This window comes from Oncorhynchus mykiss, chromosome 17 (assembly GCF_013265735.2).
Source record: "Oncorhynchus mykiss isolate Arlee chromosome 17, USDA_OmykA_1.1, whole genome shotgun sequence".
Taxonomy (NCBI): domain Eukaryota; kingdom Metazoa; phylum Chordata; class Actinopteri; order Salmoniformes; family Salmonidae; genus Oncorhynchus; species Oncorhynchus mykiss.
In genome coordinates this window covers 47,501,978-47,517,906 of record NC_048581.1, presented here as the reverse complement: position 1 = coordinate 47,517,906, position 15,929 = coordinate 47,501,978, and the positions used below count along the sequence as shown (strand labels likewise).

General features: G+C 41.1%; 1 protein-coding gene across 1 annotated transcript in view; it reads left to right on the top strand.

Moving 5' to 3' along the window:
* slc2a9l2 (solute carrier family 2 member 9, like 2) overlaps positions 1–15,929 on the top strand; it is a 224,003-nt gene that overhangs the window by 178,220 nt on the left and 29,854 nt on the right. The gene's annotated exons all lie outside the window — the stretch shown is intronic.

The window sequence follows — 15,929 nt, the reverse complement described above, 5'->3', positions numbered from 1 at the left end:
TTTTATGGAAAAATATACAAAGAAATGTCTATAGAAAACAGGTCAAACTAAACTAAATGCAGCTAGTTTGCAGTCTTTCCAACGTCAATTTGAAGTTGTGTTAGCTTTGTTGTTGACTAGCGCCTCAGAACAACAGTGTCCTAACAAGAGAGAGCACATTTTCTATGCCATCATTAGCTGTATGTATCGAATGTATCGAAATAAATGTCACAAAAAAAAACAAACAGATAAAACAAATGTAAATTCAGCTACTTTGTTGTTATTCTGGCTGCACTGTTTGACGTGACCGTAAGTTAGCCGTAGTTGGCTAGCTAGCAAGCAAGGGATACGAATGTTGCCAGCCAGTATGGCAATAGAACATTTAGAACGAACTGGGTCGTGTCCATAGAACCAAAACAAAAAGACTTAACGACTGGGTCGTGTCTCTGGTAACTGAACCGATATAACTAATGACCAGCCGGCTTGGGTAGCAACCCTAGATTTGTATCAGGATTGTATCTCGTGGAAGGATAAAATAGTAATAACATTTGTAATGAAAATATGTCCGTCATTATTTGAATATGTTGGTAACCCGTTGTATAAAAGTGATAATGCCCTCGAAGCGGGTGTTTGGAGGATATATTGGAACGGTTTGCTGGCTCTCGACTTCGTCTCAGGTCTAACAACACCCGTGCCAATATATCCTCCAAACACCAGCTTCGACTTTTTCCACATTTTGTTACGTTGCAGCCTTATTCTGAAATGGATTCAATAAACAAAACAAATCCTCAGCAATCTATACACAATACTCCATAAGGATCATCCTTGAGATGTTTCTACAACTTGATTGGAGTTTGCCTGTGGTAAATTCAATTGATTGGACATGATTTGGAAAGGCGCACACCTGTCTATATAAGGTCCCACAGTTGACAAAGCAAAAACAAAGCCATGAGGTCGAAGGAATTATCTGTAGAGCTCCAAGACAGGATTGTGTCGAGGCACAGATCTGGAGAAGGGTACCAAAAAAATTCTGCAGCATTGAAGGTCCCCAAGAACACAGTGGCCTCCATTATTCTTAAATGGAAGAAGTTTTGAACCACGAAGACTCTTCCTAGTCCTTGGCGCTTCTATTTTTTTGCCATCGCGGGCTAGAATCATATTACAGGATTATACATCATGTGTATGACTGTGTTGACATATGTGTCTACTGTAAATCAGCCCAGATATGCTATTTTTTTAACATGCACCGAAATAAACCACATCCATGTTCTCCTTTTGGCAGGTATTTTCATTATTAAACATGCAATGAACTACACGGAGTGAAAAGTCCACTGTGCATTCAGCATCATGGACAGAACTCTTGTTATTAACGGGTATGCACAAAAACACCAGAAAGAGAGAGAGCTCAACATTACATTTAAACTACTCAATCAGTGTGAGGAGTGAAGTCTCTAATGGGCATTGACTAGAGCAGTGAAGTCAGGTATAGTTTCTGACGTCGCTATGCGCAGGATTTCTGAGAAGTGAGAGTCAGTAAGAGACGATCTGTGCCTTGACTTGTTATATTTCATCACTGAAAATATCTGTTGGCATACAGTTGAAGTCAGAGGTTTACATACACTTAGGTTGTAGTCATTAAAACTTGTTTTTCAACCACTCCACAAATTTCTTGTCAACAAACTATAGTTTTGGCAAGTCAGTTAGGACATCTACTTTGTGCATGACACAAGTCATTTTTCCAACAATTATCCGCGTTATCCACATTGAAGGTGAAAGGAGAGGAAACCAGCAGCATGTCATTTTCCAACACTTTGAAATCCTCAAAATGAAGAGAAAACTCACCGTTCAAGCACGCAGCAGCGATGTATACTTATCCCGCTGGTCATCTGATAGGGAACAGACTAGTAGTGTCAGAAGGTAGGTGAGATTGTTAGCTTCTTACTTGGCAGGTCAGGAGAGGTAATTTTCCCTTGAAGGCTTTAACAAGGCTGTACATCTGATGTGCAAAAAGCCCTTCCCTTGTAGTTTGGAATTCAGTTAATTCATGATGGCCCTAATGTCCACGGTGAAGGCAAAATCTGCCAACCATTCTTTATCTTGCAGTTGAGGGAAATCCACATATTTTCCTTTCATTTGCAAAAACTCAGCAATCTCACATTTGTGTGGTAGGGGAGATCTGCATGACCCGACTCTGTCTCTTCCAACAGTGTGACAAACTGCCTGTGGTTTAAAGATTTTGCTCTTATGAAGTTTACCACTATAGCGATGTATCCACAACATCGCTCATTTTCAGAACACATTTACACAGCACCTCCTGATAAATAATGCAATGCAGGAAGAAAATAATCTGATCTGGGTTCAGGTCAGCTACTTGTTCTTGTATCTTTATGGGGGCGTGTTTGTTAACAATAGCACTGAACATGTCAAAAAAGAAGGTCCAAGCGTCTTCGACAGAGGGGGATCAAGCTGATTCTATACCATTTTACAGAGGCTAGTTCATGAAGGAAGGCTTGCTCATTAAAGTTTTTTAGCAAGTGTCTATGACCAATTAGGACAGGTTGTTTCACTGAGCAGCCATTACAAACACAGGCTGTAAAACAGTGATCACTAAGGTCCTTACAGAAAACACCAGACTGACACCTATCAGGATTATTTGTAAGGATAAGGAGTCATACCTTGTGGGATTGGTAATAATCTGAGAAAGATTTAGGGAGCCCCATTGTTTTAGGACTTCGTCAGTGGGTTTAAGCATGTCCCAGTTTAGGTCACCTAGCAGGACAAAATCAGACTTAGTGTAAGGGGCCAGGAGAGAGCTTAGGGCAGGTAGGGTTTCGTCACCCGAGGGGCAAGGTCAGAATGGGACGGCGCCGGCTGTGATTTCAGGATGGCATCCCCCATGGCAATCAGGACACTGCCGCCAAAGACACCATCCACATTTCAAAATGTAGCGGTGGTAGCATATTAAATCAAATCAAAGTTTATTTGTCACGTGCGCCGAATACAACAGGTGTAGACCTTACAGTGAAATGCTTACTTACAGGCTCTAACCAATAGTGCGAAAAAAAAGGTGTGTGTTTGTGTAGGTAAGTAAAGAAATAAAACAACAGTAAAAAGACAATTGAAAATAACAGTAGCAAGGCTATATACAGACACTGGTTAGTCAGGCTTATTGAGGTAGTATGTACATGTAGGTATGGTAAAGTGACTATGCATATATGATGAACAGAGAGTAGCAGTAACGTGTAAAAAAAGAAAAAAAAAAGGGGTTGGAGGGTGGTGGGACACAATGCAGATAGCCCGGTTAGCCAATGTGCGGGAGCACTGGTTGGTCTGGCCAATTGAGGTAGTATGTACATGAATGTATAGCTAAAGTGATTATGCATATTTGAGAAACAGAGAGTAGGAGCAGCGTAAAAGAGGGATTGGGGCGGGGGGCACAACGCAAATAGCCCGGGTAACCATTAGGTTACCTGTTCAGGAGTCTTTGCACGCCCAATTTTTCAGTTTTTGATTTGTTAAAAAAGTTTGAAATATCCAATAAATGTCGTTCCACTTCATGATTGTGTCCCACTTGTTGTTGATTCTTCACAAAAAAATACAGTTTTATATCTTTATGTTTGAAGCCTGAAATGTGGCAAAAGGTCGCAAAGTTCAAGGGGGCCGAATACTTTCGCAAGGCACTGTACCAATATATATTATAATATAATATATACATCATATATTTTTTAAAAATGCCTTCCTAACCATCTTAAATAAACATGCCCCATTCAAGAAATTTAGAACCAGGAACAGATATAGCCCTTGGTTCTCCCCAGACCTGACTGCCCTTAATCAACACAAAAACGTCTTATGGCGTTCTGCATTAGCATCGAACAGCCCCCGTGATATGCAGCTGTTCAGGGAAGCTAGAAACCATTATACACAGGCAGTTAGAAAAGCCAAGGCTAGCTTTTTCAAGCAGAAATTTGCTTCTTGCAACACTAACTCAAAAAAGTTCTGGGACACTGTAAAGTCCATGGAGAATAAGAACACCTCCTCCCAGCTGCCCACTGCACTGAAGATAGGAAACACTGTCACCACTGATAAATCCACCATAATTGAAAATTTCAATAAGCATTTTTCTACTGCTGGCCATGCTTTCCACCTGGCTACTCCTACCCCTGTCAACAGCACTGCACCCCCAACAGCAACTCGCCCAAGCCTTCCCCATTTCTCCTTCTCCCAAATCCATTCAGCTGATGTTCTCAAAGAGCTGCAAAATCTGGACCCCTACAAATCAGCCGGGCTAGACAATCTGGACCCTTTCTTTCTAAAATTATCTGCCGAAATTGTTGCCACCCCTATTACTAGCCTGTTCAACCTCTCTTTCGTGTCGTCTGAGATTCCCAAAGATTGGAAAGCAGCTGCGGTCATCCCCCTCTTCAAAGGGGGGGACACTCTTGACCCAAACTGCTACAGACCTATATCTATCCTACCATGCCTTTCTAAGGTCTTCGAAAGCCAAGTCAACAAACAGATTACCGACCATTTTGAATCTCACCATACCTTCTCTGCTATGCAATCTGGTTTCAGAGCTGGTCATGGGTGCACCTCAGCCACGCTCAAGGTCCTAAACGATATCTTAACCGCCATCGATAAGAAACATTACTGTGCAGCCGTATTCATTGATCTGGCCAAGGCTTTCGACTCTGTCAATCACCACATCCTCATCGGCAGACTCAACAGCCTTGGTTTCTCAAATGATTGCCTCGCCTGGTTCACCAACTACTTCTCTGATAGAGTTCAGTGTGTCAAATCTGAGGGTCTGTTGTCCGGACCTCTGGCAGTCTCTATGGGGGTGCCACAGGGTTCAATTCTTGGACCGACTCTCTTCTCTGTATACATCAATGAGGTCGCTCTTGCTGCTGGTGAGTCTCTGATCCACCTCTACGCAGACGACACCATTCTGTATACTTCCGGCCCTTCTTTGGACACTGTGTTAACAACCCTCCAGGCAAGCTTCAATGCCATACAACTCTCCTTCCGTGGCCTCCAACTGCTCTTAAATACAAGTAAAACTAAATGCATGCTCTTCAACCGATCACTACCTGCACCTACCCGCCTGTCCAACATCACTACTCTGGACGGCTCTGACTTAGAATACGTGGACAACTACAAATACTTAGGTGTCTGGTTAGACTGTAAACTCTCCTTCCAGACCCATATCAAACATCTCCAATCCAAAGTTAAATCTAGAATTGGCTTCCTATTTCGCAACAAAGCATCCTTCACTCATGCTGCCAAACATACCCTTGTAAAACTGACCATCCTACCAATCCTCGACTTTGGCGATGTAATTTACAAAATAGCCTCCAATACCCTACTCAACAAACTGGATGCAGTCTATCACAGTGCAATCCGTTTTGTCACCAAAGCCCCTACACTACCCACCATTGCGACCTGTACGCTCTCGTTGGCTGGCCCTCGCTTCATACTCGTCGCCAAACCCACTGGCTCCATGTCATCTACAAGACCCTGCTAGGTAAAGTCCCCCCTTATCTCAGCTCGCTGGTCACCATAGCATCTCCCACCTGTAGCACACGCTCCAGCAGGTATATCTCTCTAGTCACCCCCAAAACCAATTCTTTCTTTGGCCGCCTCTCTTTCCAGTTCTCTGCTGCCAATGACTGGAACGAACTACAAAAATCTCTGAAACTGGAAACACTTATCTCCCTCACTAGCTTTAAGCACCAACTGTCAGAGCAGCTCACAGATTACTGCACCTGTACATAGCCCACATATAATTTAGCCCTATCAACTACCTCTTTCCCAACTGTATTTAATTTATTTATTTATTTTGCTCCTTTGCACCCCATTATTTTTATTTCTACTTTGCACATTCTTCCATTGCAAAACTACCATTCCAGTGTTTTACTTGCTATATTGTATTTACCTTGCCACCAAGGCCTTTTTTTGCCTTTACCTCCCTTCTCACCTCATTTGCTCACATTGTATATAGACTTGTTTATACTTTATTATTGACTGTATGTTTGTTTTACTCCATGTGTAACTCTGTGTTGTTGTATCTGTCGAACTGCTTTGCTTTATCTTGGCCAGGTCGCAATTGTAAATGAGAACTTGTTCTCAACTTGCCTACCTGGTTAAATAAAGGTAAAATAAAATAAATAAAATAAAATCAAAACACAATAATGTTTTTGTAAAGACCCCTGCAACTAATATCAACACTTATTTACTTTTGGAGAAATTGTTTACCTTCTGTAAGTTTAAGGAATATTGTCTTGTAATTCCGTTACCAAAAACCCATATTTCTCTCATGAGTAGGGAGGATAATGAACATTTACAGAAGTAACAAGTAATGGTAGACCTACCAATTAGTTAGTAATTTTACATATAAACGCAACATGCAACAATTTCAAATATTTTACTGAGTTGCAGGTGATATATGACCAACTCGCTCCATTCAGTCATATGTAGCAAAATTAGAAATGTTGTTTTTTACATGGATAAATCAGAGACTTGGAGCTAGAAAATGGTATAACATACACTACAGTTGAGGAACAATGGGAAAGTAATTCTGCTTTGAAAGTTGATAAACTTCTAACCTCACTTTTGAGAAAATGGCCCTTGAATATTTTGGAACAGCTACTGGAGAGCTCTTCTTTGTCTACACCATTCAGTATTGTTCACACCCTCTTAAGCTTTAGCCCCACCCAACTCTTTAACGATTAAACAACCAAAGATTTCAAGACTAAAGGCTGGTTTATACTATGGGTGTGTTCGTAAATTCAGCCTGGGGTGCCAGATCGTGCTCAGAGTGTGCTTTGTGCATTCGTAAACTCAGTGCATTGGCAGATTGTCAGTTGGTAAATTCAGAGTGTTTCTCTCTTGGAGCATTCAGAGCGCACACTGGACGCTCTAGCCGAGGAGTAGGGTTGATCTGAGCATTCTGACCTAACAACAGCAGCCAAGCTAACTGGTTAACATTGGTTAGCTTGCTAGCTACCTCCAGACACAAATGAGGGAACAGTTCACTCTGACCATTTACTCACCCTAGCAGAGATGGTTAGGCTGTTTTTATTTTATCCAGAGCGTTGGTGACTGCAACTGTGTTTCTGGCAACAATTTAATTACGCTATTTTGCCAGCGTTTACTGATAGCGGCCATATTCAACAGGTGTTGAGCGTTCATAAATTCGTCAGTTATTCTGCACTCTGGCACACTCGGACGAGTACTCTGAAATCGGAGTAGATAGCCAGAACAAATTTGCCAGCTATGTCTATCGACAGTTGTCGCAGTGACTTCATGAACATTCTATTGAAATGGTTACTTGCATAGTGGAGTCTTTTGTTTCGACATGTAGCTAGCTATCTAGCTAAACAATGAATCAAAATCCCAACTCATAACGCTACTACCCTGCATGAATCTGCAGGTAGCTACCCAACCGGGTTCAATGTTAGCTAGCTAGCTAAAATTAGGCTATAACTAGCAATACAAATACAAATTTTACTACACAGATCATACATGTACCGTTAGCTAGTGAGCCAGCCAGGTAACGTTAGCTAGCTAGCTAACAGTACGCTTTAACTTGAAATGAAAACAACATTCTGACTAAATTGGAAACGTGTAATGTCTGAAAATGTAGCTAGCTAGACTATCTTACCTGTATACATGGATGGATGATTCTCACTCTCTGTCACGGATGCCATGGTTACCTTAGTTTGAAGATGTAATCCGGAGACAGGTGTTTTATACAACAGCCTTCTGTGCGTTCTCTTTTCGACTCCCTCTGCATATTTGCAATCAAACGGCAGAATTTTTTTCATCTCCTTAGCTATCATACATTAATTCCACCGTGCATTCCACTGATTTCAAAACTCGGTTCTCCAGAAAGTGGAGAGAAACACATTTGCAGTTCTGCTACGTGATACCTTTTAAAAAAGCTGCATTAGAAAGGATTAACTACACATACTAACCAGCTCATGTTATATGGCAGACCAATCTGAACTCATCTCTCAGCATGTCCAGCCCACCCATTATCTCAGCCAATCGTGGTTAGGCGGGAAGGTTCCTGTGGCTAAACCAACTAGGCTCATAATTTAACAATTGTATTTGTATTTACAGATGGCATACAAGTTTGTTGTTAAGGTACATGAAAGTTCACGTTTTAGAATGCATTTCTGACAAAAAACGCATTTAGCTAAAAAAAAAAAAAAAGTTTAAGTTCAAATGGCTCTCCTGTAAAGTAGTGACGAGCGACATATGCCTAGTTTCCTGAAATGAGTCACATATGAGGAAATCCGTCAATTTAAATAAATAAATTAGGCCCTAATCACAGATATCTTGTCACAGTATTCAAAATTGCTATCGGTAAGGCAATTGTGTTCATTGTTCGTAGTTTACTGTTTGCCTGCCCATACCATAACCCCAATGCCACCATGGAGCACTCTGTTCACAACGTTGACATCAGCAAATCGCTCACCCACACGACCCCATACACATGGTCTGCAGTTGTGAGGCCGGTTGGATGTACTGCCAAATTCTCTAAAACGATGTTGGAGGCAGCTTATGGTAGAGAAATTAACATTAAATGATCTGGCTACAGCTCTGGTGGACTTTCCTGCAGTCAGCATCCCAAGTGCATGCTCTCTCAAAACTTGAGACATTTGTTGCAATGTGTTGTGTGACAAAACTCTACATTTTAGAGTGGCCTTTTATTGTCCCCAGCACAAGGTGCACCTGTGTAATTATAATGTTGTTTAATCAGCTTCTTGATATGCCACACCTGTCAGGTGGATGGATTATCTTGGCAAAGGAGAAATGCTCACTAACAGGGATGTAACCAAATTTGAGAGAAATAAGCTTTTTGTGCATGTGGAAAATTTCTGTAATATTGTATTTCAGATCATGAAACGTGGGACCAACATTTTACATGTTGTGTTCATATTATTTGTTCCGTGTATGTTGTGCAGCTGAGAGCCGGTTGAACCAAATCACACAGTTGTGAAAGCTAAGGACACTGTGTCCTGTCGTGGTTGCCGTTCATATGTTCATGCTCTCCCCATTGAGTAGACTGTATCACAGTGACATCTAGATGGCTTCCAATATCACTTACTTGAATATATCCTACTTGAAAAATATTTCTGGGAGGGAAGAAATTTGTCCACGTTACTAGCTGCAGCCAGCGACGCTGTGAAACAGCTGCTGAGTGGGAGAAGCGCCTAGGTCAGCAGGCACCTCGATACAATACTGGCACACTGGTCATTCACATTGACTTTAGTGGCCCACAACATGGGTTATGTATAAAATGTGGGCCATCAATAAAAATATATTGTGCTGGTAATATGGGTCATTTCTTTTGAACTTCTAGAAACAAGCCATTTTCTCTGTAGTAATGGTGAAAACATAATGATCACGAACAAATCTGGATTTAGTTTATTTTCTATGAAACTCAGAGGCTGCGGTATAGCAAGCCTGTCATCACAACAATTATTATCTGGCTTATTTTGTTCTAGGTTGCACAGCAAGATATTTACGAGCAATTTAGAGCAGACTGAAATGGCTTGTGTCAATTTGAGCTAGCTACCTATCTAGCTAGCAAACAAAAGTCAACCAGCTAGCTAGCTACATTGCAAAGAATATATGCAGTCATTTAATATTGGCTAGCAATAAAGATACTTATAAACATGTCAAGGTACCTACCAGGCAGCTGCTGAAAATATTAGTTTGAGCTTGTGTGTCTCACCCGTGTCACACCCTTTAGCATGAGGTTGGTCCCTGAAATTGATCATTTGAATCTACAGTAGGCATAAGCTATTACTGTAAAGAAATACAGTATGTTAGAACGATTTTTACAGGAGGCTTCCAATTACAGTTAAACAGTATTTTTTCAGCATTTTACCCATAATGCTGTGTAATCTACAACTGTGCATTCTACAGTGTTTTACTGTTGAAGTTACAGAAAAATATTAGTGTGTGTTGTTGCAGGGGTCATAACATGTGTCATGACACTTCCCTGGGGGTAGGTTTATGACAGTCATAAATACCTCTCCCCTCCTTTTCCCCTCTCTCTACCCTACTGATGTGACTATTGAAAATCCCTTGGTTAACATAGAGATTCTGGGAACATCAGAAGTTGGGGGGAAATGAACCATATGTTGGTAATCCAACCAGTTGAACATATGCTTTGGTACTTAATGAATATGATGTCAGTTCGGGTTGTCATCTCAGACATTCTCATCAATGATAGGATGACATAAACGGTACAGTGGAAAGTCTACACATTACAGTTATCAGATTCACATGGAATTGTTGTGCAACTTAAATGCTTGAATATGAAATTATTTGTGAGAGGATGAAATGTGATTTTAGCTTCTAAAATGTGAGAATTGGGTTTTCATGAGTGAATTAGGCCTGACTCAGTGGCCCGCCCACGTGAAGAGACATTGGTTATAAACTATGAAACAAGCCCTCCTTTCCCTTCCTATATAAAGCCTTGACGACAATATAACTTTCTGTTCCGGGTACATTAGGATGACGATCCGATGTCAGAAGGGTTCAGATAATAACTACAGAATGAAGCCAACCTCAGTGTGAGCTTTGGTTGCGAATGGTATGAACTTTGAACTCTTATTCGCTACAGAAGTGATACCTCCTAGCCGTTGAGTTAGCAGCAGCCGCTGTAAACGTGGGCTAGGAGAGGACAGACAGAGTATCCCGTCTACCACACAACGACGTTACTACAACGTATTCAATGTTCCATCAGAGACATTCTTCCGAGGACAGAAAGATCTCTGTTGGCCAACACGACCAGCATGTACAACCAACCTACTGAAGCGCAGCTCAGAGTAAATATTTATTGCATTTTCCTTTTCCAAATGGGCGGTAATTTAGAATGCATAAGATTCTGTATTTACAATAGAGTAGCTGCCTACGGCCCGATAGAGACATCGCTTCTCCCTTTGTTCTTCAGTTCTTCTTCCCGCTCTTTCACTCAAACCCAAACCCCTTTTCTTTGGGTAACCAGCTGTCATATCTGTTCCGTCCGCTAGGGACGTTTTCCTTTATGACATCATTTATAATCAATGTATGGTTCATTCTGTGTATATGTAATTCTGTGTGATTAGTTAGGTATTTAGTAAATAAATAATTAAACCCAATTTTCTATTGCTGATTCAACTTGTTAGCCAGGGTTCATGAAGATAACCAAGAATTTACAACTTTCAGATGAGACTGAAATAGGGTGACGATTGATATTGACTGCTATTGATGTAAAATATTACTAGGTTTTTTTGGAAGATAACTGCTCTATAAATATTATTTTGTGGTGCCCCGACTTTCTAGTTAATTACATTTACATGATTAGCTCAATCAGGTAATGTTAATTACAGAGAAAGGATTTTATAGAATAGCATGTCATATCACTTCATCCGGCATAGCCAAAGACATGACACGTGTTACTATTACTGAGTCAGCTAACACTTTGCTATCATTAAGAAGGCCTTGCAGTACCACAGAATTAGTAAGAAGGCGAGGAGGTAGCCCAATCCATCAGCTCTGTTTTAACCCTCTAGAGTCTAAGCCCTGTCTAAACTGGGGAAGATTCTAAAATAACATATTGAATTGTTTTAAGATGGTCATACCAAGGATTATTTAGCTATTTGATTTTGAATTTAAAAATATATATATAGTGCCTTGCGAAAGTATTCGGCCCCCTTGAACTTTGCGACCTTTTGCCACATTTCAGGCTTCAAACATAAAGATATAAAACTGTATTTTTTTGTGAAGAGTCAACAACAAGTGGGACACAATCATGAAGTGGAACGACATTTATTGGATATTTCAAACTTTTTTAACAAATCAAAAACTGAAAAATTGGGCGTGCAAAATTATTCAGCCCCCTTAAGTTAATACTTTGTAGCGCCACCTTTTGCTGCGATTACAGCTGTAAGTCGCTTGGGGTATGTCTCTATCAGTTTTGCACATCGAGAGACTGACATTTTTTCCCATTCCTCCTTGCAAAACAGCTCGAGCTCAGTGAGGTTGGATGGAGAGCATTTGTGAACAGCAGTTTTCAGTTCTTTCCATAGATTCTCGATTGGATTCAGGTCTGGACTTTGACTTGGCCATTCTAACACCTGGATATGTTTATTATTGAACCATTTCATTGTAGATTTTGCTTTATGTTTTGGATCATTGTCTTGTTGGAAGACAAATCTCCGTCCCAGTCTCAGGTCTTTTGCAGACTCCATCAGGTTTTCTTCCAGAATGGTCCTGTATTTGGCATTTTTTGGTATTTGGTATTTTTTTTACGATATTTTGGAGGTGATTTAGTTTTCAAATAACCAAAAGTGAGCGAGAAAAAGGCCATTCTTGAATGGGGTGAGACATTCTTACTAATTTGTAAATAAAGCCACTTTGTTATTTAGAATGATGTATTTCTGTTTTTAGAGGGAGAGAAACCATAAGCCCACCGTCGCCTCATGGGTCTCCCAGTCACGGCCGGCACGGGTATCGAACCAACATCGCAGTTTGCACTCCGATGCTGTGTCTTAGACCACTGCAGCACTCTGGTGGCCCATCCACAAAGTTTTTAATGCTGATCAATTGCCTTGCACAAAGTATAAAAATACAGAGAGGTGTTGGCAAGAGTCTATTGTCCTGCTAATAGACCATAACGGGCTATTATAATACATGGTGTCCAGGTCAGGATAACCAAAACATTTATTTTTTAAAGGACGTCAGAAAGAATGTTGGTACTTATTTATTTTGATCCAAAGCCACTCAGCTTTATGTAGGTGCCGAGGCTATATGACTGCGCCATCAACTTGATTATTTAGTAGACATCCCTTGCCAATATTCGGTAAACATATATATCTTAAGAATATCATGGAATATAACTGAATATTTTAGTTTCTCTTAGAATAAAAACCTTAGTGTAACAAGAGTTTTAGTAAGTAAAACTGATGAGTAGAAACCAAAAAATAAGTGTATTTTTCAGGGTGTGCGCGTGCAGGACAGAGGATTAGCAATTCCTACACTATTGTTCAAAATTCAGTCACCTTCATCCTCATCATTCACTTGATTGAAATTCAATTTTGAATTTGTGCACTACTATCAGTTTCTCTTTGGTTTATGTCGCCCATTCATTGTCAGTTAGAGACACATTAGCTCCCTGGGACCCAAAAGCATAATAGGAGCTCAAACTCCTGCTTGCGCTGGTCTGGAGCAATGAAGCAGAGACGCCGGGTAGCGTACTAAACCACAACAAAAAAAGTCCCGCAGCATAATCTCAAAACCTTTAGTTGAGCAACCACTGTAAGTGTGTGTTTGTGTGTGTGAGGTGTCTGTGTGAAAAGTATATGAAAAATCTTAAATTCTGCAATGGGCCTTCTTGTTTTTGTCTCCAGACTATTCTAACAGGGTCATCTTGGGCCATTTTCAGTATTTGTGTCTATCACATAAAAATAGTGAACAGCTCGGAGATTTTGTTGTGTGGGTTGAAATGTTGTCCTTTTGTTTTTATGTCAACATTTTGACCATAGCCACCATAGGTGACACACAGTGAGGTTCAAAATGATTTAAACAGTGACACATTTCCCAAGACATGCTAACCTCCCACTATTACCAATAACGAGATGTTAGCATTTTTTGGGAGGTACAGTATGATAGTTATGCCTCTAACTTTCTCACACATGATTATTCATGATTCATTCATGATTATCCATAGTCATGGTAGCATCCTTTTTTTCTCCCCAATTTCAATCTTGTCTCATCGCTGCAACTCCCCAACGGCCTTTGGAGGCGAAGGTTGAGTCATGCGTCCTCCAAAACTTGACCCGCCAAACGGTGCTTCTTAACACCCGCCCGCTTAACCCGGAAGCCAAACCCGGAAGCCAGCCGCACCAATGTGTCGGAGAAAACACCGTTCACCAGACGACCCGAGGTCAGCCTGCAGTCGCTCACGTTCAGCCTGCAGGCACCCGGCCCGCCACAGGGAGTCACTAGAGCGCAATGAGCCCCCGGCCAAACCCTCCCCTAGCCTGGACAACGCTGGGCCAATTGTGCGCCGCTCTGTGGGACTTCCAATCACGGCCAGTTCTGATACAGCCCGGGATCGAACCTGGGTCTGTAGTGACGCCTCTAGCACTGCGATGCAGTGCCTTAGACCGCTGCATCACTCGGGAGGCCCCAAATATTAAACTTTTGACTAATGTACATGTAAGTGAATTATTGGTTCCCTAAAATGGGTTCTATGAACAAGGAGTTCTGGAGTAAAGCCAAAACCACAACAAATGTGTCACAATACTTTTGGACCTCATTGTGTAACTAACTAATATAACTCACTATTTCTGACATAATCTAATGAGTCCATGTTTAGTATAGCTAGAGTACAAACATAGATATTGATCAATAGAAAATACCCGCTGTCACGATGATAAATTCCCTGTGTCTAGCTTTTGATCTGCCAAATCAAGCTGTCAACTTTTGGTCCAAACAGGACACGGCTGTTTGCCTATCAATGTCCCCAGACCCTAATAGAATGTGTGCAATGGTACAGGTGCTAGTGATGATGATTAATTGTACCTGTAACATTCCATTGGTTCCATTATATCGGGCAAGCTACAGTGCCTTGCGAAAGTATTCGGCCCCCTTGAACTTTGCGAACTTTTGCCACATTTCAGGCTTCAAACATAAAGATATAAAACTGTATTTTTTTGTGAAGAATCAACAACAAGTGGGACACAATCATGAAGTGGAACGACATTTATTGGATATTTCAAACTTTTTTAACAATTCAAAAACTGAAAAATTGGGCGTGCAAAATTATTCAGCCCCTTTACTTTCAGTGCAGCAAACTCTCTCCAGAAGTTCAGTGAGGATCTCTGAATGATCCAATGTTGACCTAAATGACTAATGATGATAAATACAATCCACCTGTGTGTAATCAAGTCTCCGTATAAATGCACCTGCACTGTGATAGTCTCAGAGGTCCGTTAAAAGCTCAGAGAGCATCATGAAGAACAAGGAACACACCAGGCAGGTCCGAGATACTGTTGTGAAGAAGTTTAAAGCCGGATTTGGATACAAAAAGATTTCCCAAGCTTTAAACATCCCAAGGAGCACTGTGCAAGCGATAATATTGAAATGGAAGGAGTATCAGACCACTGCAAATCTACCAAGACCTGGCCGTCCCTCTAAACTTTCAGCTCATACAAGGAGAAGACTGATCAAAGATGCAGCCAAGAGGCCCATGATCACTCTGGATGAACTGCAGAGATCTACAGCTGAGGTGGGAGACTCTGTCCATAGGACAACAATCAGTCGTATATTGCACAAATCTGGCCTTTATGGAAGAGCAATTTCTTAAAGATATCCATAAAAAGTGTTGTGTAAAGTTTGGCACAAGCCACCTGGGAGACACACCAAACATGTGGAAGAAGGTGCTCTGGTCAGATGAAACTTTTTGGCAACAATGCAAAATGTTATGTTTGGCGTAAAAGCAACACAGCTCATCACCCTGAACACAGCTCATCACCCTGAACACACCATCCCCACTGTCAAACATGGTGGTGGCAGCATCATGGTTTGGGCCTGCTTTTCTTCAGCAGGGACAGGGAAGATGGTTAAAATTGCTGGGAAGATGGATGGAGCCAAATACAGGACCATTCTGGAAGAAAACCTGATGGAGTCTGCAAAAGACCTGAGACTGGGACAGAGATTTGTCTTCCAACAAGACAATGATCCAAAACATAAAGCAAAATCTACAATGGAATGGTTCAAAAATAAACATATCCAGGTGTTAGAATGGCCAAGTCAAAGTCCAGACCTGAATCCAATCGAGAATCTGTGGAAAGAACTGAAAACTGCTGTTCACAAATGCTCTCCATCCAACCTCACTGAGCTCGAGCTGTTTTGCAAGGAGGAATGGGAAAAAATGTCAGTCTCTCGAT